General features: G+C 44.3%; 1 long non-coding RNA gene across 4 annotated transcripts in view; it reads right to left on the reverse strand.

Annotated features, from left to right (window-relative positions):
- The window catches only part of LOC128335725 (uncharacterized), a 399851-nt gene that overhangs the window by 6790 nt on the left and 366759 nt on the right, over positions 1-26302 (reverse strand). For 2 of the 4 annotated variants that reach the window (XR_008311700.1, XR_008311699.1), the window contains one exon: positions 23565-24925. The exons of 1 other annotated variant lie outside the window; for it this stretch is intronic. This is a non-coding gene — a long non-coding RNA (uncharacterized LOC128335725). Of the gene's footprint in view, positions 1-4099; positions 4224-5342; positions 5464-23564; positions 24926-26302 lie in introns of those variants that run through there. One more of the 4 variants, XR_008311702.1, reaches the window with a different exon arrangement.

The raw sequence follows: 26302 nt of genomic DNA on the forward strand, positions 1-26302 counted from the left end.
AAGTTGCATCCTTTGCCTTTCTTTCTGACTGCACAGAGCAGATGCTGAACTCCTCGGTCTTCCATACCTGCTAGTCTACTCTAAGGCATTTGTTGCAGTGCACACTGAGCAGGCAGTCAGCCGGAGAGGACTAGCAGAGGAATGCAGACTTCATGAATAAACATTTGCTTAAAGCTCTCATTATGTGGCCCTCATCTGTAGCTTCTTGGGATTAATTCCGCAGTGGTATATCAAAATGAAGCCACCCACTGAACTGCTGTTCCCACAGTGAACTCCTGGTTGTGATCAGGGACTATTTCTACGTTTCGGTCTTCCTGGTCCTAATCCAACACTCTAGGCTCTTAGGGAAGGCTGGTAGTGACAAATGGACAGATTTTCCCTGCTCCATTCCTTTATTGTTTCATGGGTTCACTCTGGCCTGTGTTCAACTCCTGCTGACTTCTGGTATTGACCTTTAAAGCCCTACATGGCTTGGGGCCGGGGTACCTGTCAGACTGCATTCGCCCATATGAACCTGCCAGGGCCCTCTGCTCATCATCTCAGGCCCTGTTCATGGCCCCACCACTATCAGAGATCCGGTTAGCGGGGACTAGAGACAAGGCCTTTTCGGTTGTGGCCCCTCGGCTTTGGAACACCCTCCCTGAAGAGCTTTGCCATGCTCCCTCCCTCAGTGTTTTTAAAAAACATCTTAAAACACACCTTTTTAAGGAGGCTTTTTAATATTCCATTATTATTTTGTTATATCTGGTAGGTTCTTAACTTCTTCAGCTTTTTATAATTTTCAGTTTTCATTTCAACCTAATAATTGTGGTTTTTAATCTGATATTTTTTAAATTTAGTTAATTTTCTTACTTTTATTGTATCTGTGTCTATCTTATTGTTTTGAACCACCTTGAGCAGTAGTGCACTGGAGGGGTGGGGTATAAATATAAATAAATAAAATAAAATAAAATAAATTCTGCTTTAGGAAGGAAAATTATGTCCCCATTCAGTCGTCTTTTCTCCTAGTGAAACATACCTGGTTTCTTTAACTCTTTCCTTATAGGGCTGGTTCCCAGACCCCCAGACCATTTTCATCACACACCCCCCCTTAACCCATTCACATGTGTCTAATCTACATCCTTACAGTTTATCATTCATGCAGGGATCAAACCTGTCACATTTTATCCCTTTTCGTCCAGGAAATGTCTCCTTGGTTTCTTCTTAGGAGATACTGTGGTGTAATCCTCCAGAGCTAAAACAATTCCTATGCAGATAACAGGCAGAGACTGCTCAATGCCAGACTGAACAATCATCACTAAGTCTGTTCATATCTGCATCAACTGCTACATTTCAGTAGCCAAGCAATTTGTCTTTTGTACTGCAAATTCAGCTTTCTGGATCTTATCAAAATTCAGCTCAAAACAAACACAACTGTCAAAAATGTGGCAAAGTAAACCACCCATTATGTTGACTTGGGTGGAAAGACAGATAAGAATGACAGAAAATTTGCAAGCAATATTACTACTTAGTCTCTGTTGTTAAGTTCAGTTGATAGTCATAAGTGCAGTCTGCATGACAATGGAAACACAGGTTCTTTGGAGTGATTGGGAGGACTCGATTTGAATCTCCTGATGGGTGTCTGCCCTATGACCCAAATTACTTAGTGCTTAAAAAGAGGTTAAAATTACTTAGTGATTAAAAAGCGATTAAAATGACACAGATCATCAGGCTAAGTGACCAGACAGCTCATCACAGATACCTGAACAAGACAACTTAGCAGTGAATGAGCTAGAATGAGCAAGAAATGGTGAAATTACATTTGATCTTTGATCACAGTTGGACTATGGGAATGCTAATTAATGCCACCATAATAGCTTCTGGTTGTTATGCAATGGATTTAAGGAGGAGAGAGCAGTTACCATATCTACCCAAACAGAAGACAGCTCTGAATTAATTAATTAATTAATTTATTTATTTATTTATTTATACATACATACACACACTTATATCCCGCTTTTCCTTCGAGGAGCTCAGAGTGGTGTACATAGTTATTTTTATCCTTACAACAACCCTGTGAGGTAGGTTAGGCTGAGAGATACATGACTGGTCCAGAGTCACCCAGTGAGTTTCATGGTTGAGTGGGGATTCAAACTTCAAATTTAAGAGGAGAGCTGGTCTTGTGGTAGCAAGCATGTCTTGTCACCTTAGCTAAGCAGAGTCTGCCTTGGTTGCATACGAATGGAGCAACTCTGGAGAAACTGCAACCTTGGAGAAACTGCTAACAGTCTGGGTGGACAATCCTAAGCTAGATGGACCAAGAGTCTGACTCAGTATATGACAGCTTCCTATGTTCCTGTGTAACTCAAGTATTCCGGGTGTCCTAGTTCAACACTCTAACCACTACACTATGCTGCCTTTAAGATGACCCCCTTTAATAATGCAGGTTAATTACAGGTGATACCTGTAATAACAAGAAAGGAAGATAACTCTAATAGTAGTAAGTGTATTGCAATCATAGGCAAGCACAAGGAAAAGGACTCTGAATGTAAGATACCCCCCTCCCATTTCTAACATCAAATAACTGGGGGCAGGGGACAGAAACCTAGTCTTGTATTCAGGTCAAATGTTGTGCCCCATAATGCAAGATTTTATCATTCTTAAGCATAGTTTCAGCTGGTAAGAAAATGGAACTCCCCCTCCTGAAAGCCTCGCAGGGTGGTGGGCAAGAGCCATGGTTAGTACACGGGTCTTCAGACAGGTATGGCACAGGCTATTTATGTTTATTTTTCACACACTCACTCACTCACTCACTCACTCACTCACTGTAAGCCCTATATTATATAGAGGATTCACCAAATTTTGTAATTCCTTGCTTCGGAATATGAGTTTCATTGACCAATGCTCAATCCAATAGCAGCATGGGGGAATGGGGGAGAGATATTCCTGCCTTCCTAGGAACCCAGGGAGTTGCCTTATACTGAGTCAGACCATTGGTCCATCAAGCTCAGGATTGTCTATACTGACTGGCAGTGGCTTCTCCGAGGTTGCAGGCAGGAGTCTCTTCCAGCCCTACTTGAAGATGCTGCCAGGGCTTGAACCTGGGACCTTCTGCATGCAAGCAGATGCTCTTCCATTGAGTTATAGCCCCATCCCCTAACAGGAATATCTTACAGCACTCACATGTCATCTTTGACCCAAATGCTGAAGTGCAAGGGGGTAAAGGTGCAAGATATGGAGTGGGACCATGGAGTAGAGATGACCATAACAGATTATTATATGGTTGCACAAGATGTCTAATTCTGTCATATGATATCATTTTGAGGTAGAGGGAAACCTACACAAAAAATAAATAACAGCATAAAATCTAAATGGTGTACTTATTTCTATTCTGGAACTGAACTGCAATATACTGGGAAGCACCCCCTCCCATGCTGGCTTTCTACCTTCATGGTTGGTTTTGTTGGCTGTTCAGAGTATTTTGACATGGTTTATTTTAAAGTTGAGGATTAGTTGAAGTTGTCAGCTATTCAACAACTTAACCCCCCCCCCGAATATAAAAGAGGGAGTAGGACTCACCTTCTCTTCTTGCTGGGCTCCGTGTGATCAAGAGGGGCTCCTTTAAAGCTCTCCTGCACACCTCCCCGCTGAACTCCTTGCAAAACTCCTATGATACCTGTTTGCTAATTCCTGTTCACTAAACTCAGGCCTATAAGCTAACTGGCCACTGCCTCTTATGTAGAGAGAAGGCTTCAAAAGAAGACAACATCACTCAACAGGAATGTGAGTGATTACCCCTCCCACCCGGTGTAACTCACCTCAGTTAGAGTTAGTAACTCACTGGCTCCTCTCACTGCCTCTCTTCAGTCAAAATTATTTGACTGAAACTAAAATGGAAAGCCATACAACCACCAAAAAAAGAGCCCTGTCAAAAAACAAACACAGACACACATACTGGGACTACCAGCCCCTCAAAATCTCATACTCCTCCTGTTTGTTTGGAAAAAAACCCACACCAATTTGTGTTTTTTTGTTTTTTTAAAAAGAACAGTTTGCTACCTTCTCAGTTCTGCTTCTCTTCTGCCCAGAGTAGGCTTCAATCTTCATTCTAACTTTTCATCCAGAGTCCAGTGGGTGATCTACCATAAATGCACCAGCTTTTCCAAATAAGTCTGGCAGGGCTTATTTGACTCTCTTGCAAACAGTTTGCCCAAGCCTTATATAAAACCACATTGAGCCAACAGCTGCAGAGAATATTGGAAATAAATGTAAGCTGTAATCTCTCACGTTTCCCCATCACTCTCCTAGAATCTCTAATAACAACAATTCAGGTAGAAACATTTATAGCAAAAACACAGAGGCAATCTTACTTCTTTCACTAGATTCCCCTTAACTTTTCTGCAGTTTTTATTTGTTCACGCTGAAGACCTGTGGTCAGCATGCAGTATCCTCAGGCAACTTTCAGGCATTGATGCCTGACCTCATACCCCCAGGGGGAGGATGATGCTTCTGTGTCTGCAGTTTGGCTGGCCACCACCATTTTGTTTCTCCACAATGCACCAGATATAATGTGGCTCCAGTGCACTATATGTGTCCTGCTGGTTGGCCCACACAGGCACGGAGGAGTTAGGGAGAGCGTAGGGAAGCCAAGTGGGAGGCCAGATGGAGTTGGATGGGGGCAACACAGGCAGCCAGACTGAGGCAGATGGCCCAAAGGGCTGAGCCATGCCCACTGATGACATCAGTGAGAAGGCACGGCTGATGGACATGGTGTCCCCACAAGAGACCAGGGTGGGATCAGGAGGGGGAGAGAAAAGGGACATTGGGGAAAGGGCCGAACTGGAGGGACTATTAAAGCACATTCAGGCATCCCAGGTCCTTGGGAAGGACGCGATGTCTAGATAAAACAAACCAGTCAATAACACCTGTCTGACTGTATTATTAATAATAATAATAATAATAATAATAATAATAATAATAATAAAAAAAATATTGGTATTATTGGTATTATTTCCAAGTGAGAGAGCAACACCTAAGTAAGAGTCTCTAAATTTCTTGTAGGACCTCTCTGTTTTATTACGCCCTGATGTCCAAGGTTAAATCTTTATATAACCCGGGAATGGATTTTGGTACATTATTTATTTGTATTCTTTTTAATGAGCATTTTACTTTTATTTCTTCGTATTTCAGCCTGCTACAAGCCTTATTATGTATGGCATGCAGTAGATGTCCAGCTAGCTAGATAGCTAATTAACTAAAATGATGCTATATATCATTGCATTTTCTCTTGTCGTTAGTAATTTACAGGCAATCCTACATATATTTGTATGCAAGTAAATCCTGTGAGTTTCAGTGCAGCTTACTTCTGAGTTGACGTCCTTATGGTTGTAGACCCAGTTTTATAATTCTTTGGCGGGGGAGATTTCTGAAAAATGTATGCTTGATCTTGGTACCTTGTTCCCCTCTAGTATTTCCGTGGCAATGCTAGATATTGGAGAAGAAGCAAGATTAGAAGTATGATTGGGGGTTGGGGCACTCGGTGATTCCATTCATGAAGGAACCGAGACATTCATTAAAGTTTGGAATAATTACCTGCAGCTTCATGGAAAAATGAATATTTCTATTATTATACCTGTTCATGCATAACATTGTGCCTTCACAGTTAAGATGTCTCCATCACAATAAGCTGGTCCAGTTTGATTGCAACAGTTACATTTATTGCCTGAATCATAAAACACAGATAATAAAAGAGCAAAGTGGGGGTCGAATCCTCTTAAAATTCAATTGCTGTTAAACAGGCAAATGGGTAATGAAGGATTAAGGAAACAATAAAATGTCAGGGGCCCCAGTCACGACAATGGGGCTTTCAAGCCATTTGCAATTGCCATTTGGCAGTTACAAAGCATGTTATGGAGGCGGAAAAATCGTTACATGCACATGTAGAACAGAAGTCAGCCAGGCTTTAAAACTAGCGTGAAATGCAATCAGCTGACAAATGAGATCACTTTGGTAACTAGAGCTTTTGGTAAGGAGAGCTGGTCTTGTGGCAGCAAGCATGAATTGTGCCATTTGCTAAGCAGGGTCCACCTGGGTTTGCATTTGGATGGGCAGCTACATCTGAGAGCGGTAAGAGATTCTCCTGCATCTCCAGATAGGGCTGAGAGAGACCCCTACCTGGAACCTTGGAGTTGCCACTGCCAGTCAATGCAGACAATCCTGAACTAGATGGAGCAATGGTCTGACTCTGTATAAGGCAACTTCTTATGTTCCTAAAGGAAGTAGATGCATTTGCTCTGACAGGTCTTTTTTTAAAAAAAGTGTGGCTTCAGAGGTTGGAGTGGAATACTGTTCTGTAGGCCTTTGCCAATAAGGTTGCCTTGAAAATTAGGCAGCTTTCTTTCATCCTTAGCTATGAAAAATGAAGGTCTGGCCTTTGGCTCTCCACTCTGCCTCGCACCTGTTGAGTCCTGACTCGAATGTCATCAGTAGATCCTGTTGTACCCCTGGAAGCAGCCCTGTTTGGTGGACCATGAAAAGGCCTTTCCTGGCTTCCTAGCCCCAGAAGGGCTGCCTCTCCTTGGCTTGCCCCATCTCCCACGAGGTCTTGCTGTTGCTCCACTGCACAACAGAGACTGGGTCGCAAATTCTGACTGAAACGTTTCAAGATATTTCCCCTCTTGATATTTTTCACAATATCAGGCAATCAAAATCCATACGGTTGCTTTCAATACTCAACTGGAGATTGATGCCAGCTCTTTAAGACTCCAGGCCATTCTTGAAACAATGGCAACCCTAATCAGAGGCAACAGGGATTTCCTGCAGCTGCTACTTGCCTTCTTTCTGGAATGGTTCAGACATCACACACAAACTCAGATAGAATTGGGGTCTGCAGAATTCCCTGTGTCTTGGGAATACACATGCCCCTTCCCATCCCTGCGTGAATGTCTACTTCCTGTCAAGGTTAAAATAAGCTGAGATTGGTCATGTTCTCTGACCCCACCAGTCAGAGCACATGCTAATCTATTTTCTTCAAATAACTCAAGATCTGCAACTCACTCCAAACCTTGGTTCCAGATCTCAAACTATCTGAAAAATAAATCAGGGTTGGTGAGTTCAGACCAATCTAGGTTCATTGCAGCCTAGGTGGGAAGCAGATACTGATGAGGTGATAGGAGGGGGAAGCATGTGTTCCCAAGACTCAGGGATGTCGCACGGAGCTTGGCTATAATTGAGGTTCCACGTAATGTCTGAACCATCCCTCTGTGCTTCAGTTCCTTCCTCCCTGATCCCACCCCCCACCCCCCACACACTTCAGATGTGAATTCAGATGTTCAGGAGAGCTCCCTCTCTGCAGTCTCACTGACAGCAAAAAGGAGGGGGAACTGGCTGTCTTGGCTTCCTTCTTCACTGAAGGACAGCCCTGGCAGCCAATAGCAGCCAGAGCGAGAGAGAAGCTTCCTCCCTCAAATCCAGCAGCAAAGCAACAGAATGTGGTGCCAGTATTCAGACATAACGCTGGCACTGCAGAACTGGAAGTCTTGGAAGCAGACCTCACTACAAACTGAAGGTGAACTACTGTCCAGGGAGGGAAACTGTGGGTCCATTTTCTGTTGAAACTGTGACTGTCCTCATTTGGACATAGAGTTTTTAAAACCAGAGGTCCCTTCAACTTCAGTTTTGTGTTATGTGTGAATTTGACCATAGTCTTGGGGCACCCCTCCTGCATCTCCCCAACAAAGACACTCCCTTCCATCCCACCTCTCCTTCAACTTTCTGCTTTCTGTCTTCATGGATTGAGCTCCAGAGTCCAGGCTGCTTGTTGCTTTAAGCCTTCTGGCTGCTGCTTCTACTGGGCTCTTTAGCTGACCAGAGGAGCCCCCTTCCTTTAAAGGCATCCCCACCCGGTCCTGGACAAAGTGCAGCACTGGCCATACATTTAGGGTCAATGGAAACCAGCACTAGCTCTCAGGCATTGCAATGAAGAACATTGGCATCAGGAAACATTATGATTATTTTCTATGCCAAAGTTTTCTTCTCTCTACATGTCATTTTTATCAAACTCGGATAGCTCTTTTCCCTGGCTTTGTTGAAACATTTCAGATCCACCACCCTGTTGCTTCTTCCCACATTCAAGCAGGAAACAAAACAGCATCAAGCACAATTGGCTATTATTTGGCCATTAAAAAAAAATCAGACATAGGTGAAAACAAGGGGTGGGAATAAACCTCCGAATAAAGAGCTTGTTTCAGAGATACAACTTGTCTATATTTACTGATTGCCTCCTAAGTATTCACTTATCCTTATTTTCTTTTCTTGAAAAATCTGTTAAATATGATGATGACAAAAAAATGTGACAAATTGTTAAAGTAGCTGGTCTCCAGGAATTAAATGTTTTGCTTTCAGCCTGTATACGATTTTTTTCTGTAAGACAGATCACAGGAGTTCCATATGCTAGAAGATGAAAGGGCCCCTGCTATGCTCAAAATAGTAAGTGACATGTTTAAAAAATTAATTCCTTCAAGAAACAATAAGCTACTGGGTACAGAAAGGTAAATTGGCACCATCATGCTGTTCTTGCCACAAAACACCCTCTCTTTGCCGATTCAATAATATCTTACTTTCCCCCCCAAAACGAACCTGAGAATTCTACACAGGCATTCCGATAATAATAACAACAGTAATCCCAATAAATGGAGACATTTGTACTTTAAGCCCAACACCTTCTTTTCACCACAGTGGGCACAATAAATGAGGGCCTTGAAGACAGGAGTTGCAAAATGGCTGCTGGTGCTGTGTGTCCAATATTGATGTCATGTTCCTAGAGCTCTTGCATGTGTACAATTTACTGAGGCTAGCATAGCGTCAACCTGCCTGTTCAGAAAAAGCACCGGGTATAACAGAAGTCAACCACTTCAGCCCTGCAGCTGTGGTCACGCGACAACTCTAAATGTCAGCCAGAGACTTGCATTTTGGGTAGTATACAAATGAGTTCAATACATATATAAATAACTCCCATCACCCCCACCTGCAGTGGCCAGTAGGCAGGGACGCTGGGAGTTGAAGTCCGACAACACCCCCAATATTTTGCAAGCTGCAAAGATATGTAGTCTTATAGTATAGCTTGCCACTCCCTTGCATGGGAAAGGGACTAGGAGGGGTGGCATGAAATAGCTGATTGCATGGAACAGCTGGAGTCTGGGCCTACATATAGGTATCGGGACAATGATTTGTGGATTTGTGGCCATGTTGCCAAGGTTTGTGATGGCCAGCTTCTGAATAGGAGGCTGTCCTGTTCAAAATACTCATGAGGGTTTGTGACTAAAACATTAGGAACATAGGAAGCTGCCATATCCTGAGTCAGACCCTTGGTCCATCTCGCTCAGTATTGTCTACACAGACTGGAAGCAGCTTCTCCAAGGTTGCAGGCAGGAAGCTCTCTCAGCCCTCTCTTGGAGATGCCGCCAGGGAGGGAACTTGGAACCTAGATGCTCTTCCCAGAGCAGCTCCATACCTTAAAGGGAATCTCTTACAGTGCTCACACTTCTAGTCTCCCATTCATTTGCAACCAGGGTGGACCCTGCTTAGCTAAGAGGACAAGCCCTGTCTTCTACCACAAGAGCAGCTCTCCTCTCAGATTGTTTCCCCAAGATGTTATTCTCCAGTTCCAAATGTAAACTGAGAATCTAATTTACATGGAGCGGTGGCGGCAGCCTCAGAAAAAACTACCAATCCCAGAAGTACCCACCCAGAAGCCCCTTGCAGGACCTAGAAGGACAATTAAAGTAGGGGAAACGTCCCTTTTAAATCAAAGACACAGAAGTCCTCTGGAGCAAAGGGGAAGCAATGCTGCCTGCCTCCTGATCCCACCTGGCCACAATGAAGGAGCAATCCCTTACTCTCAAGGAAACCCTCACCAAAATGCTTGCAGTATGAGTGAAAGCACCAGCTGCTTGGTAGAATGCCTTCTGACCCTGTGAGCTTCCATGTGGTTTCCTGCCCTTCACAGACCTCCCTTTGGAGGCAGAAGGTTGAAGCCTCCATCTCCCCACCATGTTCCCAGTCCAGTCCAGATTGGTTGCTTTCTCAATTTTGCCTTCTGATTCTCCTGATAGCCGCCATCACAGGGGTTTTTAACCTGTTTTATTCATTGTGGCTGTTTTAGATGTGGTTTTTTAAAATATTTGTTGTGTTTTAACTTGTACACCCCCTAGAGATTTCTATATCAGGTGGTATAGAGATATGATTGATTGATTGATTGATAAATACATACATACATAAATCAATCTATCCTCCATGCAGTTTGGGAGTTCCATGCAGCTTTACAGATGTCCCTTTGCAGGCCAAGGGTTAAATTCTCTACCTCTCCCCACCATATTCCCGGTCCAGATGGGCTTACTCTGTGTGCGATTATGTCAGAGAAATCAAGCCTGCGGGTCCTATAATTCAATAAGCAGATCATCTGCTTTCGCCCTAAGTGGTACCACAGGAGGTGTTGGGAGGGCCGTCCTCTGTGAGAACATATGTTATCGCTTGGCCTGCTGCAGCGGAAGCAGATTCCTAGGCCCTGGGTGCTGAATGTTTCTATGGGTTTCATGGCGCTGTTCCCAATTCAGGTCATTCATTCCACATGTCCACAGAGCACAGGAGGATGTGTGCTTAAGCAGGCGTGGGGGTGCCTATTATGACTCACAGACAGAAGAGTCTGCTGGGCTCTCGGCCGGGTGTGCAAGCTGTGTGTGGTGAGTCATTTACTTGATGAATTGAGCCATTTTTCTCCATTTGTGAATTAACTGCAAAAGAGGTGCTGGATTTCCACAAATCTGTTCTCAGTCTGTGTAATTATTTGATTAATGTTTTATGGGATCACATTTTAGCCCCTGGATTTCATCATGAATTATGACCCAGACTGTGAGACTGTAACCCAGGACATACAACAATCTAGTTTTGCTCTCTGGTTGAATGTCTCAAGAAAAGAAAGAAGGAAAGAAGAGACTTTCACTTGGCATTTTTGGGCACAATGAAGTAAATATACGTAGTACATATTTGTTGTATTTGTATCCATCATGTTAAAGTAGGCAAGGCTGTGGTATTATTATTAATTAATATTATTGGCTGACATTTAGAGCAAGAAAATGCCGGTGAAGTGAGAGAACAGTCTAACAGAACTTTTAAAGTGGATGCACCAGGGAAGCAGTAATTTTATGCCATTCCCTTCCCCAGGGAAGGGAATTTCTCTCTATCCACTTTTTCCACACCATGCATGATTTTGTAGACCTCTATCATGTCTCCCCGCAGCCATCTTTTTTCTAAACTAAAAAGCCCCGGGTATTGTAGCCTTACCTCATAAGGAAGCTGCTCTATGTCCCTGATCATCTTGGTTGCCCGATTTTGCACCTTTTCCAGTTCTACAATGTCCTTTTTTAGATGTGGTGACCAGAATTGTATGCAGTACTCCAGGTGTGGCTGCACCATAGTTTTGTATAAGGGAATTATAATATTAATATTTTTATTTTCAATCCCCTTCCTAATGATCCCTAGCATGAAATTGGCCTTTTTCACAGCTGCCACACATTGAGTTGATACTTTCAAGGAGCTTTCCACCACAACCCCAAGATCCCTCTCCTGGTCAGTCACCGACAGCTCAGATCCCATCAACGTATACTTGAAGTTGGGGTTTCATCCCAATGTGCATCAATTTATACTTGCCAACACTGAACTGCATTTGCCATTTTGTTGCCCACTCACCCAGTTTGGAGAGATCCTTTTGGAGCTCCTCACAATCTGTTATGGATTTCACTACCCAAAAGAGTCTGTTACCATCTGCAAATTTGTCTGCCTCGCCGCTTACCCTACTTCTAGATCATTTATGAATAAATTAATTTTATTCAGAATGACATGTTTACCAAATTTGGAATGTATGCAAAATGTGTGTTCCTAGCCCTTGGATGATTATTGTCTTGTTTGTTTTTTTCAAACACAGGATGCTCTTTCAATCTTGAAATATGTGCGACTTTTTCATTCTCCAGATATGTCATCTGGCTTCTCGAAAACATTCTTCTGACAACCTCAGTTCTCCGTTGCTTAACTCTAATGGAGAAATTGCTTAAAGAGAGGGATGGATATCCTCACATCATGGAATCACTGGAGAGTATTTTAAGAATGTCCAAAAAGCATTATGAATAAAACATCATCAAATACCAAGAAACTTTTTTTAAAATGCCACAAAAAGCATCGGGCAGATGGGCAGGAGAATCTCTTTAGCCCATCAAGCTTTTCAGCTGAATGGAAGATATCATCCTTCTGAATCACTTCTGGCATCCACTGTTATGGTTCACCGTTTCAGCAGAAGCAGAATAATCTGTTTCGTTGACAAAAACAGAATGGCTTAGCAAAGATGATTCGATAGAATTTGCTCCCTCTTTGCTGTGCCCTGGATAAATGGGTGAGCCTCTACTTGTAAGGTTCAAGGGTTTTATCTCAGGCAATGTGCAAAAAAGAAGAAGAAAAGCAGAAAACTGAGCTGGGGTTATTTAATGCTGCTGGAAAACAGATAACACTCAAGGGGACTCGTATTTTCACTTCTCAGTAATGGAGATGGTCCAAGATGTTTTAGCTCCTGAGGGGGAAAACCTTTGTGGCACCCTTTGATTATTCATCAGCATAAACTAAATAATTGACAACTTGTTACATTTCAATGGGAGGAGAGCTGGTCTGTTAGTAGCAAGCATGACTTGTCCCCTTAGCTAAGCATATGAACTGGAGACTAGGAAGCTGCCCTATACCGAGTCAGACCATTGGTCTATCTAGCTTAGTATTGTCTACACAGACTGACAGCAGCTTCTCCAAGGTTGCAGGCAGCAATCTCTCTCAGCCCTATCTTTGAGATGCTGCCAGGGAGGAAACTTGGAACCTTCTGCACTTACCAGAGTGGCTCCATCCCCTGAGGGGAATATCTGACAGTGCTCACATGTGGTCTCCCATTCAAATTCAACCAGGGTGGACTCTGCTTAGCTAAGGGTAGAAATCAAGCTTGCTACCATAAGACCAGCTCTCCTCTTTTTCCAGTGCCCCAGACTGTCCCAGTGCTATATTTGATGGAAGCCAAAGTAGAGCTGATCTAAATATTTTTATTTTCACATTCAGACAAGATGGGGCTTTTGCGGGGAGGTGTGGACAAACTTTAGGAAATGTCCAGGGGATGCTAGCTGGTACCCTTTCCCCCTTTTAAAAGAAAATTACTGAATTCTGCCTGTAGAGACGATGGTGACAGCAGTGCTGGAAGTGCTGTAGGTCTTCCTGGCCAAAATAGGGGGTCTCAGTTTGGGATCAGCTCTAAACGGAGCTCGCTGTGAGACGTTTTCTGAACTTGAGGCCTTGCTCAATTTCTCCTCCTCACACTCACTTTTTCTTCACCCTCTTCCTCCCAAACTGAACTTTGCTGTGAACACACTGCTACGTAAATGCCCTGGAAGAGCTGCATCTAACAACCCAGGAAGGAACCTAGCAATCAATTGTGGCTGCAAATGATGGGAGAAGGTTGAGAATCAGTGCATGTCATCTGACACATGGATCTGAGGAAGGGATGATGAACTCCTTGGCTATATATATATATATATATATATATATATATATATATATATATATATGAGAGAATTTGCAAGAATAAAATACATACACCTTTTATTTTCTGCCCTTGGGCTATGCACCAGCTGACAATGTAGGGAGACAATTGACAGACGTTGGGACTCAAGTTGTTTCCTTCAGCAGAGCCAGCTGATCTCCTGGATTGTACAGCGTGCCGTCTTGAGTGACATTCTGCAGAACTGGCTCTCTAATGAAAGACATTTGACTTCTGAAAAACATTCCACCTCTACAGTGGAATCACTTATGCCAGCTGCCAATCAAATGTCCTTTGCAAATACAACAGCACGTCCTGCTGGAGATGGGTTCATTCCACTTAAGAGATAGCAAATAGTTTTCCTTGATTGCGGAAAGCAGAGCCTAGTCTCGGAATGTCGACAAGCAGAATTATGAGCTGCTTAGCCAGCGGGCCCCTTTGGCGCTCAAAGGAAGCGGGTGTCAGATAGAGAGGAGACGCTTGCCAAGACGCCCACTTGATGAAATAAAAGGCAGGGGATGTGACACGGGATGAGATGAGATGAAATCACACATCTAATGCCCCTCTCTGTTTCAAAAAGGGATTGGAACAAATCTCGGACAAAACATTTCCTTTGGCCATCAAGAATGCCATGCTTTTTGCTCTTGCCGTCTGAAGTTATGTCAAATTCAATCAGCAACCATGTTGTCTAGGTGCTAAATTAATAAGGAAAAGAATGTTAACTGAGTTTCCCCCCATATTTCTCTGCTATATTCTACAGTCCCCACGCATGTCCCCATGCTTCATTTTTCCATCTGAAAAAAAAAATGGAATACCAGCTTTTTAAATGATATTGATATCTCTGGGTGACAACTGCTATATCAATGCAAATCTAGTAATCAGAGCTACCATAAGAGTTTCCAACAGGGGATGTGATTTTCCTGTGAACGTTGACAGTAGGATGGATTTGCATTGGCAAAATAATACGAATCTTGCAAAGAGCATATCACTTGATGGATAATTATTTATTTTCCAAATGTCTTCTGGTTTGCAAGCTTGGGCAACATTTTACTATGAGACAGGCAGTTATCTCCATCGACAGAAATTAGAACAGAAGAGCAGAAGGGGGAAAATGTTCAAAGATGTAGCGTACATGTATTTCCACCCTGTCTATCACTAACAACAATTCAGTCACACCAAAATTTGCTGGTTCTGACTGCAATTTTATTTCAATAAAAAAGCTGTGTCCAATCTGGCATGTGAAAGTTTTGAGCAGGGTTGTGCTGAAGCAACTTGTTTTTATGTTTCCTTAAATCAGGAATGCACACCTTCCTGCAGATGTTGGACTACAAACCCCATCATCCCTCACTATTGGCCACTATAGCTAGGGATGGTGGGAGTTGTAATCCAAAAACAGCTAGAGGACTCAGGTTGTGCAGGCCTGGTTTAAACCGATTGCAAAAACCTATTCACCAGCCGTAAGATGAGATCTACCCATAAGCAGTTCTGAAAACTGAGTCTCCAGAAGCCATTGGAAAACAACTCCCATTATGCTCAGCCAAAATGGCCTTTGGAGTTGTAGTTGGCCTTTGGATCCAACTTTGCAAGCAATACATAAGGTATTGCTTTCCATCCCATATTTATGGCCAATTCGGGTCTCAATGCCTGGGAGAAGAACATCCATTCATTGATTTGTTACATGTATAGCCCACAAGAAGTTGGAGGAAGGAGATCTGGTCTTGTGGTGGAAAGCATTAATGGTCCTCTTTGCTAAGCAGGTTCCACCCTGGTTTGCATTTGAATGGGAGATGACATGATATTCCCCTTAGGGGATGGGGCTGCTCTGGGAAGAGCAGAAGGTTCCCAGTTCCCTCCCTGGCAGTATCTCCAAGATAGGGCTGAGAGAGACTCCTGCCTGCAGCCTTGGAGAAGCCACTGGCAGTCTATGAGCTAGATGGAGCAGTGATGTGATTTCAGGCCAGGATGTCCCCCTGTTGTATCCTGTTTGATTGGTATCAATCAGGGATGCCCCGCTTCAGCCCTTCAGCCCCCAGCATTCCAGACTATTGGTCATTATAGCTGGAGATGGTGGGAATTGTAGTCTAACAACAGGCAGAATGCTGATGATGGTCAGTCCTGGCATATATGGTTTTCAACCCAGTTCACTGGGCAAAGAGGCACCTTTTCATGCAACGATGGGGAGAACAACTGCCCCTGCTCAACTCAGCACACCATCCCTCCACTCTACATGTTTATGTTTATCCTCACAACAACCCTGATTGGTAGGTTAGGCTGCGAGATATGTCACCCAGTGGGTTTCATGGCTGAACAGGGATTTGAACTCAAGTCACCCTGGTCCAACACGCTCATCACTACACCACAGTGGCTCTCACTTTAGTCTCAGTCCCACTGATCAACCGGTAGGAGGGTGAAGTGTATAATTTGTTTTTAAAAGCTTTGCTTGGTCAGTCTGCCAATAGTGCAGATTTAAGTTTTCAGCCTTGCATGAAGCTGCTAGCCAATGGACAAAGATTTCTTCATCTCGGATACAAGTGGCAGGCAAAACATTTGCTCCCTCAGACCTGAGAAATAATAGGATGTGATACAAGATTTATGCCAATCCAACAAGAGCTGTTGTTAATATGATTCTGATTAGGTTGCAATGAAAGTCAGATGAAACTAATAAAGCTTCATCACAGCCTGCAGGGATCTGAGTCACAGCAGACCAGCTAAGTGTTTGAATGAGCAGATCAGGAAGACTCCAGAAATGTGAAGACAGGGAAAGAAGCCGGGGCAGTTCTAGAAGAACTGGTTGGAGGGTACAGGGGGCACTGGCAATGAACATGATTAGGGGAGTGAGGATTTCGCGACACTTTCAATACCTATAGAAGTAAGGGAATTAATGGTGTTAGTTTGCTTACCTTATTGATGAAACTGGCTTGAGATTTTCAACCATTCAGAAAATGGGTCAGATTGTTTTCAGAAAATACTGTCTTTTGGATTCGGCCAAACCTTCCAGGCTAGTTTTCTCTTGGGGTCCAAGCTCAAGGGGCAGGAAAGAGCCACATGGGGAAAGAGGCCAGTACCAGGCTTGCTGAAATCTGCAGGGGAGATGACTGCACACAGCGTGGAGGGCCGGAAGGGGATTGGCAGGCAGAGTGGGCCTGACTCACCCCCCCCTGCATGAGAATCCAGCCCTCCCTAGGTGGCCAGATGGCCGCCCACATGATTACCGGCGCCGTCATGGAGCCGGTTGGGGTGGCAGGGATTGGAAGTTGCTCCCGCAACATACACACACCCGTGCCCAGCGTCTGGTACTTTCAATCACTTCCAAGAGAGGCAGCAATGGGGCAGCCACCGCCCTGAGGGGCTTTACCAAAACGGACCGCTGGTGGGGGTAATGTGGTTGGATGGATAAGTGTACCCTCTCCCTCTCTTAAAGATGCACACCCCCCCGCCACCGAACCAGCGGAACCCCCTGCCATTTGAATTGGTTCGGAGGCCCATATAGGGCCTCCGAACCACTTCCATGCACATCCCTAGTCCTATTATCCATTTGTTTGTTTTCCTGGCTGTCCATGGTATCCTCAAAAGTCTCCTGCAGCACCAAAGTTCAAAACCGTATAAAAGATATATACTTTTTCTATCTTGCTAATTCAAAGTCCAGCTTTCGCATCCATGGAGTGTCATGGGAAAAACCATTTCCCGAACGATTCTAATTTAATTTTTTAAGTAAAATTGTATTATAATTTCCCCCTTCAAAGTTACAATGACAGGTAGGTATCATATTATGGCATAATAAGGACACATATTTATAACATCAATTTCCCCTGCATCATTCAATTAAATAACCAGTTTTGAACATACAGATTTGAGTCAGCTGGTTTCTACAAATGAACATTCACTTTCACCAAGAGTAAATGTAGTTTAGAGCACACGTCACAGCATCTCAATATCCTTTCCAAGGCCTTCATTGCAACCCTACCAAATGCTAGTCTGCGGCACATTTCTTGACTTGTGGTAAACCTCTTTGTTTGACTTGTGGCGTATTTCTTGACTTGCGGCCACTTTATCCTTGTGGTAAAGTGGTCTAATAATGGGAAGGGGCAGGATGTGAAAGAGGAAATGAAGAATACTGGACATGCTGTATAGAGGGAGAAGGTTGTGAATCCTGCACATTACATGACTGTGGCTATGGCTGCAGCCGAGTGTAGCAGCAGGTGTGAGTGTGTATGGGCTTGGACAGGTGCATGCATGAAATCAACTGGTAGCTATTGCTACCATGCCATGACAAAAAAGGAGGAGGCCAGTCCATTCTAACCATCAAGGGCTTCTCAGATCCAAGCCCTTGCCTTGCTCTCTACAAGAAAAAGGAAACCGGTCTGCTCTGGCAGAGTCCATGGAACAGATTTTATTAGCCTTGAAGATATCGACAAAGTCTTCCGTGTTTTGGAAGGAGGCAGCAAATGAGCCCTTGGCAAATTTCAGAGTCACCTTGAGAACTGATCCAAGCTGCAGAGTGATGCTGTCAGATCTGGTGAAGAGTCAAACAGCTCACCCCCACAGCCTGCTAATGCCAATGGAAGAGGGACTTCAATTCCCCTGCAACCGTTTCTGTGCAGGGCTGCACTTGAGATGAATCCAAAGCTGCAGCTGGTGCCAAGTTATGCTGGTGGTCACCTCCTGATGAAGGTGGGGAGGTGTGAATAAACATGCCCCTACTTACCAGGAATAATCCCTATAGTTGCATAGCCAACTGCCTTATACCAAGTCAGACCCTTGGTCCTTCTAGCTATGTATACTCACTGGCAGTGGCTCTCCAAGTTTTCAGACAGGAGACAGTGTCTCTCCCAACAATCAGGATGCACTAAACCAAAACCAGTATTGTTCCAACTGCATTATTCTGCTGTTTTCTTCTGAATCCAATTCAAGATGGACCTTTTCTACCACTTTATCACCTGTAATAAAGGCATATTCATTGAAGGAGCCTCGAGGTTATCTTTTCCTGCCAAAGAGGCAGTAGCAGTCCCAGGTCTCTGGGCACCAGCAGTGAAGCTCCAAACCCCACCCTGCCCCATGGCTGGGTGCACTTTACCCCACTGAAGACTTTAAAGGGGGAGGCAGGGCAAAGAGAAAAGGTTGTTGGTAGCCCTTTCCCACTCTGCATCCATTTCATATCTTGCGTAGGTCATATCTGACTCCTGGAGGCTTCGAAGGCAGCTAGAGAAGAACATAGGAGCATTGGGAGCTGCCATATACTGCGTCAAACCATTGGCCTATCTAGCTCAGTATTGTCTACATAGAGTGGCAGCGGCTTCTCCAAGGTTGCAGCCAGGAATCTCAGCCCTATCTCGGAGATGCTGCCAGGGAGGGAACCTGGAACCTCAGATGCTCTTTCCAGAGTGGCTCCATCCCCTAAGGGGATATCTTACAGTGCTCACGTGTAGTCTCCCATTCAAATGCAACCAGGGTGGACCCTGCTTAGCTATGTCATGCTTGCTACTAAAAGACGAGCTCTCCTTCTTGAGGAGCTGCAAACGGTCTCCCTCCACATGTCCTGCTGCAGCAGCCAGCTTAATCCTCCTATTAGGAGGAAAGGAAAGAGTGGAGATGGAGGAACTACTGGGGGAACAGCAGTGGGTGAGCTGTGCCTTCATGGAATGCATCCCATCACAGCAGAGGCACCCCTGCTAACTGAGCCAAGGGGGCACATTTGAAATGGTGCCTCTCTTATATTTAGCAAGGGGGGAGTAACTGGCCCTCTCCAGCCGCAACACAATATCTCTCCAGTGTTTGTTGCTGGTGTCTGCCTTACATTTCTTTTAGATTGTGAACCTTTGGGGGAACTGGAAGCCATCTGGTCTGTCTGTCTATCTATCTATCTATCTATCTATCTATCTATCTATCTATCTATCTATCTATCTATTTTTCTTTAACTTTGTGGTACATAAATACTCATAGGAGGAGGAAAGGAAGGAGAGGAGGCGACAGAGAGGAGTCAGGTGGGTGATGGCCAAACAGGTGGATTGGGGCACCTGTCGCCTGAGATGACCTTTTCGCCATGCCTCATGAAAAGGCTGCCCCTAGTCCAAGGGTGCTCCTCCTTTATTCCTTTTTGCAAATGCTGAGTGACTTGATTTTCTTCTATCAGCATGTGGCAAGAATGGTTGTTAATTCAATGGTTGTTAATTCAATTTGATCCTACTTTTATTAGGACTTTGTTAATTTTGGATCCCTGATTTGATCCTACTCTTTGAACTGGAGGCATTTATTGTGTTTCTTGTAGGGGGTTCTGGTGGCATGGGGTTGTTCAGGGTCTTGCTGCTCGTCAGGTCTTCTCGCCCTGTCTCCTCACCAGAACTGCCAGCTGCATTGCTGCAATTGGGTATCCCAGATCCGGGCTGATAACCTGGGTTGTCGGGCAGGGGGCGGGGGGGGGCTGTCCCACTTCTGGCTTTGAGAAAGGCCACCAATGGACCCCCCTCTGACCCCTGAGTGCTTCCTCCTATGCCAAAGACATCTCTCTGGCTTTTGTTGCAGTGCTTTAATGGTATAAACTTTAATAGCGTCCAAAGCCCTGTTTCTTGTCTGCCTTTGTAATGATCATTGTGAACATTCCTCTCCAAACAGAACAGCATTTGAAGACTAGCCTCTCTGTGCTTTATTAGTTTCCATTGTGGTGTCATCCCTGAAAGGAATCCAACAATTAAAAATGAAAAGAACGCAGCAATTACATATGGAGTTTTATTTTGAGATGCACAGAGAGGTGTAGCAGCAGGCTGAAACAGGAAGCATTTTTATGTTTGGTGGGGGGGCAAAAGCCTGTTCTGTTTTGTTTTTCTCCCCAATTCCATCCCTGGATTATGGCATGAAGCTGTGTGTTTTTATTTGTCTTGGTAACTAAACAAAATATCGACATGCTAATATGATACAAGGAGAAACAGCTCCATCTAAAGGTTAACACATTGTAAATATCCTTTAGTCCCTAACGATGTTGCTTTTCTCAGAGGAATGTGGCACTGTGATGGTGCACAAGAGTCTGCAAAAGGATCTGGTTAGGGCTAGGTGAGAGCAGAAGCAGGGACCCCCTGGAAGGTGTTTTCTGCCCCAGAGCACCTGATTTGGAACTGGAGTTGCAGCTAAGGGCTCGGATGTGTGGATCTCCTGAGATGCGCCATCTGTGCTAATATTTCTGGTTTGGAAAGGTGGTGACATCACGGTGGCTAAGAATATGGGCTGTGATCACGCAAGTCCCCAGCACAACTTTGACACTTCGGCCACCAATTGCTGAAGTGCTGTTGAACACCCACATGAAACCAGGGACTTGGACTGAGTTGTCAGCAATATGCAGATGACACTCAGCTCTATCTCTCCTTGTCACCTGATCCTAGGGAGGCAGTGGATGTCCTGAATCGAGGGCTGGAGGCCGTGATGGGTTAGATGTGGGCTAATAAACTGAGACTGAATCCGGACAAGATGGAGGTAATGTTGGTCAGTAGGAGAGCCAATTGGGATGAGGAGATTGACTAACAAGCAGAAGGTTGCTCGTTCAAATCTCCACTGGTACTATATTGGAAAGCAGCGATATAGGAAGGTGCTGAAAGGCATCATCTCATCCTGCGCAGGAGGAGGCAATGGTCAACCCCTCCTGTATTCTACCAAAGAAAACCACAGGGCTCTGTAGGTGCCAGGAGTTGAAATCGACTTGACGGCACACTTTGCCTTTACACATAAGACCAGCTGTCGTCCTTCCTTATACCAAGGAACTCATACCTTCCTTATACCTTCTTCCTTATGCCAAGTCAGACCATTAATCCATTTAGCTCAGTATTATCTACTGACTGCCATCAGGGTCTCTGGCAATAGATTTTTAATTTCACAAAGAGATAAATCTAATGCACCATCATTACAAAAAAAAGTGACCAATCAGCAAAATTAAAAGAGAGAAGTCACAAAACCATCAACAATAACTTCCACACACTCCCACACAGGAGGACTGAACAGATCATCAATTACTATCAAGGCCAAAAGCACACTCAAATAATATTGGCTGACGTGATGAAAATTACTCAAAGTAATCCCATTTAAATTAAAAGGGCATTAGGTATTGCCTAACTTGTCCTTTTAATTTCATTGGGACTACACTGCTTATTTCCTTGTCATTGCAGCCTCTGTCTTCAGTTGGCATCTGGAAGCAGTAATGGAGAGAGCCAGTCAGATATTCCAGGGAAGAGATATTACCAAGAGGGGCCCTTGCTGAGAAAGTCCTGTTTCACACCTTTCATATTTCTACCAGGAAGCAATATGTAGCAGGCTCTACAATGAAGATCTAAGTACATGTGCGGTTTCATAGAGTTAGGGTTTTATTTCAGTGTAAGCATCAGGAAAATACGGGAATTGTGATGTAGCACACAATTTTTAAGGATAAGTTGTGCCATTGAGTCGGTGATGACTCCTGACGCCCACAGAGCCCTGTGGTTTTCTTGGTAGAGTACAGGAGGGGTTGACCGCTGCCTCCTCCCGCGCAGTCTGAGATGATGCCTTTCAGCACCTTCCTATATCGCTGCTGCCCGATATAGGAGTTTCCCATATTCTGGGAAACACACCAGTGTGGATTTGAACCAACTGCCTCCTGCTCTCTAGGCAGGTTGCTTCCACTGCGCCATTAGGTGGCTTGGCAAAAAATTCAACTCCCCGCCAAAATGCATCATTGTCAGGGTCCAGGGCAGGAGAAGCACATCATAAATGAGGATCCTATAGCTTGAATTCATTACTTTAAAATACCTCTGTTGTTTAAAGAAGCCTCATTCACTCACTCCTCTACCCCAGAACAAGCAGTGGAAGCCAGTGCAGTCAGGTGGGTACTCCTCCGGCCTCCCCGGATTCGTGCCATCCCCTTCGTTCCTGGCCAGGACCTGGCCTTGGTGAGAGCATTTGTGAAGGGGCATGGGGGGTCACCCCCCCTGCAGATTTCAGCTGGGCTGGTACTGCCCTCTCTCCCCACCCTAGTCTTCCCTGGCACGTTGTCTTGGACAGGAAGAGAAAGTGGACTGGGAGTTCTGACTTAATCCAAAAGGAAAGTCTATTCTAAGAGGAATCTGGCCTGTTCTCTGAAGACATTTGAAAACAGGGCAGTTCACCCGCTGATCATTCAGCAAGCCTCCTACCCTGATTTGGGAGCTGGGTGTGCTCTGGAATTTTAATTGTGTGTGAGATAAAATAAAGGTCTGTGATTGGGGATGGGGGAGGGGCTTGATTGTCAGCCAGGCCCCAGTTGGTTAGGGTGATTTCCCTACCTAACTTGTTCAGAAACTGGGGATGGAATCTGGGTTGGGTGTACTTGTCCTACCCAGCTGAGACCTGACTGACAGCACACACACCTCACCTCTGGCCTTGTTTTTATCTAGTACATGGTCAATCAAAAACTGGAGTATGTCCCAGCTCCTGAATTAGAATAGGAGGCCCCTCCTACCCTAATGGTGATCGTGTGAACTGCCCAAGTGTCAAGCAAGCTTTGTTCAAGAGGTAAATAAATGAGCAACATTAATTACCTTACCTCTATAAAAACTGAATCTATAGCAAAATCCCCACTCCCATGCAAAATGTGCGGACGCACAAGCCGTGCTTCTGCAGCTTTCCACATTCGAGAAAATGGCAAAAACCTGCAGAGGTCCTGCTTGCACAAGCACCTATTTTGCATAACCCCAACATGGTTCTCCAAGCAGCCCCGCAGCACAATATTAAGGACACGTAATGCCGTGCATCTTGTCAGCCAATATTTTCCTGAATTTCATTCTTTGCATGCCACAGTCCAGGACAGAGTCCCCAATCTCAAGCTGTGTATGAGACATCAGTTGGCTGTCCTTGGCCTACGTGGTCGTAAACTGTGAGCCATCTAGAAGTTTACTTGTTTGAAAAGGAGACTTGGTACCTTTCAATTCCGTCTGCTGTGACAGCAAAGAGAAATAAAGGAGCACTGGATACGAAGTCTTAGGGTCAAAGCAGTATATTGTCCTGCAGGTTACATTGTAATTAGACCTTTGACAAATTAAATGACATTTTAAAGTGTTACTTAGGGCTATAATGGGAAGCAGCCTTCGTCACCATTCTAAACACATTTTTGAAGCCAAGCTAACGACCAAATTAAATTCTTCCTTTGTCATTGTTCGCCTTAATACACTGCTTCTATTGATGGCTGTTCACAATGTTAAATGTAGATGGTTGCCAAAAGAGCAAGATTAATGGAAACTTTCCTTGATCTATTTTACTATAAAAGACAGAGCAGTAAATTACACGCAGAACTAAATTACTAAGTGATAAAAGGCAAATAATAATCTTCACATCCATCAATGAGATCAGCATTAATCTTGTAATAAAATGCAACCCCAAAAGGGCTTAATTAAACAGCAAAGTGAATTTGTAAGTCTCAGGGGGTCAGAGCTCTGTGTCACTGGTGTCCGTTAACTGTTGTTCAACCACTTAAAAACACACACAACTAGTTGGATGAATGTGCATCATCATTTACATCCAGAGGCCAGTTCACATTAGACATGATTCTGGAATTCTCCTTATCCAAATGTTTCCCCAGATCCCAGAATTCTGAATTAGCTGCCCTTGTTCCTGAAGGTGAGACAATGAATTCATAATTTTCCACGGTTTCATTTTTATATAGACTTTTGCAGAGTCTTCGTTTTGTGTCATACTTCCCCTTGGCTAGAAGTAGCTTGCTATTTTTTGTCCCTCCGTCCTGCCCCTGAAATCAGGGACAGCTCACAACGTTAGCAAGCCACTCTTCCCACTTACTGGGCAGGGCTAGCAAGGCACCCTCTTTCTTTTAACTCCCTTCTCTTCTGCCGATGAGGGAACAGTTGTTGCAAAGAGTTCATTTCCGAAAGACCTTCAGCATGATATTCCCTTAAAACGGAATAACCTGTACCTCCTGGAATGGCTGGTGTGCCTTACCTGAAAGTCCCCCAGATACCTGAAAGTCACTCAAATTTGGAGGCTAATATGGAGGGATATGGACATTCTATCTCTACAGGCAGATCCATGATGGCTCCTTCTTCAAATGTGAAAGCCATCAGCTGAGACGTACATGCATTTGTGTTCTGCTGCAATTGCAAGTAACATTAAGATGAATCTCTACTCTGCATAGTAGTCATCTGTTGTTGTTTTTTTACAGTGCAGAGTATGGATAAAAATCTGTCCTCATTCTTTTGTGTAACCTCTGGCGTCTGTTATGGCTCTTCCCTGATTCATCTAGGCAAATTGTAAGCAATCCTTGGCAAGGGTATGTCTTCCGTTGTGTCCTCCTTGCTTCCTGCCAAACGAGGCTTGACACAACGAGATCTGAAATGTGCATTATTGAGATAATGAAGCTGTATGAGATTCAGATTCATATGAACAGCACAGTTGGTGGCTTACAGCAAATGGTAAAACAACACTGAAAGTAAGAAACTCAATATAAGCAATGCAGATTCAAATTCAATATACGGCAGATACCAAATAAACCAAGTCTCCATATCAACAGCAGGGAAAGGCCACATACAAAATGCAGTACGTGCCATCCAGACTGAGTGTTTCTGCAAGGAGCAAAATTGTGCTAGTGCAAAAAGATCATGTAACTGCAGTAATGACTCCCCCCACCCGGCCAAAAATATATTTTTTAATCAATTGCATTTTTAAAAAAATCATTTTAGAGACCATGCCACTATCCATACCAATTTATTCATATTCCACTCAACTGCCCAATGTCCTTGTGATGTGCACAGGAAGATTGGACATCATTAAAACCAAAATCTAACACAATTTTAATAAACCAAATATAAACAACTAAGAACATTAAAACAGCTAGTAAGCAGATACAGAGCCAGCAGAAATCAAGATGGCTAGCAATTACAAGTTAAAAGCTTGCTGGAAGATGAAAGCTTTAACCTGGTGCCTAAACGTATGCAAAGACGTTGCCAGGTAGGTCTACCTAGGGAGGCCATGCCATAAGAACACAGGAATCTGCTTTCTCATGAGTCCGGCCATTGGTACATCTAGGTCAGAATTGTCTACACTGACTGGCAGTGGCTTTTCCAGGGTTACAGGCCAGAGTCTCTCTCAGCCTTATCTGGAGATGCCAGGGAGGGAACTTGGAACCTTCTGCATGGAAGCATGCAGGTGCTCATCCTAGAGTGGCTCCATCCCCTTAGGGGACTATCTTACAGTGCTCACACATGTAGTCTTCCATCCAAATGCAAACCAGGGAGGACCCTGCTTATCAAAGGGGACAATTCATGCTTGCTTCCACAAGACCATAGCCACCTAATGGTGCAGTGGGGAAATGACTTGCCTAGCAAGTCAGCGGTTGCCAGTTCGAATGCCTGCTGGTATGTTTCCCAGACTATGGGAAACACCTATATTGGGCAGCAGTGATATACCAAGATGCTGAAAGGCATCATCTCAGACTGCGTGGGAGGAGGCCATGGTAAACCCCTCCTGTATTCTACCAATCACAACCACAGGGCTCTGTGGGCACCAGGAGTTGAAATCAACTTGAAATCAACTCGACACACTTTACCTTTACCACAAGACCAGATTTCCTCCCACCAGCCATTTTAGGCAGTGACACCCAGAGGAAAGCCTCTGAAGAGGACCTTAAAGAATGGGCAGGAACAAAGAGTTATTTTCTCTCATACTTGGGACAGCAAGTCTTCAGTTCCACTCTAAGTAACCCCACCA

Source organism: Hemicordylus capensis, chromosome 11, assembly GCF_027244095.1.
Source record: "Hemicordylus capensis ecotype Gifberg chromosome 11, rHemCap1.1.pri, whole genome shotgun sequence".
Classification (NCBI taxonomy): domain Eukaryota; kingdom Metazoa; phylum Chordata; class Lepidosauria; order Squamata; family Cordylidae; genus Hemicordylus; species Hemicordylus capensis.